General features: G+C 58.0%; 1 protein-coding gene across 1 annotated transcript in view; it reads left to right on the top strand.

The window, feature by feature from the left end:
• Window positions 1-1293: 1293 nt before the first annotated feature.
• Window positions 1294-1542, top strand: part of TMEM98 (transmembrane protein 98) — a 5555-nt gene continuing 5306 nt past the window's right edge. The window contains exon 1 of the mRNA XM_015885522.1: window positions 1294-1391. The gene's annotated coding sequence lies outside the window, so the exon portion shown is untranslated. The remainder of the gene's footprint in view (window positions 1392-1542) is intronic.

Below are 1542 nucleotides of genomic sequence, written 5' to 3'. Positions count from 1 at the left end.
TGGAAACCCTAATGGGGACCCTAATGGGAACCCTATTGGAGACCCTAATGGGGACCCTAATGGGGACACTATTGGAGACCCTAATGGGGACCCTAATGGAAACTCTAATGGGAACCCTAATGGGAACCCTATTGGAGACCCTAATGGGGACCCTAATGGGGTCCCTATTGGGGTCCCTAATGGGGTCCCTAATGGGGTCCCTATTGGGGTCCCTAATGGGGTCCCTATTGGGGTCCCTAATGGGGTCTCTATTGGGGACGTGGGGGACATCATCAAGGAAGTGGGGATGCCATCAAGGACACTCAGAGCCCCAATGGGGACTTGGGGACACCATCAGGAACATGGGGACTCTAATGGGGACCCTAATGGGAACATGAGGGACACCATCAGGGTCATGGGGACTCTGGTGGGGATACACGGACATGAGGGACATTGGGATGCTGTGGGACCCCATGGGGACAGGTGACAGCAGGGGTGGTTTGGGGCACAACTGGGGCACTGTGGGGTGTCACGGGGACACTTGGGGACGTAATGGGGTGGTTTGGGATGACATGGAGACACTTAGGAGCTCAATGGGACCCCTGTGTTTCAATGGGGACACTTTGGGATGGGGTATGGGATGTTTGGGGACACAGTGGGGACACTTTGGGGCACAGTGGGGTCTGATTCAATGGGGTCTGATTCAATGGGGTCTGATTCAATGGGGACACATTGGGATGGGGTAGGGGACATTTGGGGGCACTTTGTGAGTCAATGGGGACACAATGGGGTGTCATGGGGACACTTTGGGGTGCTCTGAGTCACAGTGGGGGCTCTGGGATGTCATGGGGACACTTTGTGGACACTTTGGGGCTGTAGGGGACATTTGGGGACACTTTGGGGTCACATTGGGGTTCTTTGGTAACTTTTGAGGCTCTTTGGGGCACTTTGGTCCACAATGGGAAGTCTTTGTGATTCAGTGGGGTGAGACAGGGGACACTTGGGGACGCTGTGAGTCAATGGGGACACTTAGGGGTATTTAGGGCCACAATGGGAACCCAGTGAGTCAATGGGGACACTGGGATGGGGTAGGGGACATTTGGGGGCACTTTGGGGCACAATGGGATCCCTGTGACTGAATTGGGATGGAGGAGGGGGCGTTTGGAGGCGCTTTGGAGGCAAATTGGGGCTTTTGGGGGCTCTTTGGGTACTTTATGATTCTATGGGGTCACTTATGGGGCAGGGCCGCTTTGGGACACAGCGGAGACTCTTTGGGACCCCGTGGTTCCCCCGGAGGCCCCTGTGCTCGTCTATGGGGGCGGTGCCTGCGGGGGGAGGCCGGCCCTACACCGCCCCACACCGCCCCATAGATCCCACAGACCCCACTGTGCGCCCCCGGTGCGCAGCTCCAGGTTTGGGGGAGGGGGGGTGGGATTGGGTTTAGGATCGGGGCAGGGAGGGGACCCCTCACCCCCCCTATACACACACACACAGGTTGGGGGCACTGTGGGGTTATGGGGCGGGATCGGCTTTGGGGCCGCAAATCTGCTTGAAGGGGGGGGC

Source organism: Coturnix japonica, chromosome 27, assembly GCF_001577835.2.
Source record: "Coturnix japonica isolate 7356 chromosome 27, Coturnix japonica 2.1, whole genome shotgun sequence".
In the NCBI taxonomy this organism is placed as follows: Eukaryota; Metazoa; Chordata; class Aves; order Galliformes; family Phasianidae; genus Coturnix; species Coturnix japonica.
Note: the sequence above shows the minus strand (reverse complement) of the source record. Positions and strands in the feature narration are given on the sequence as shown.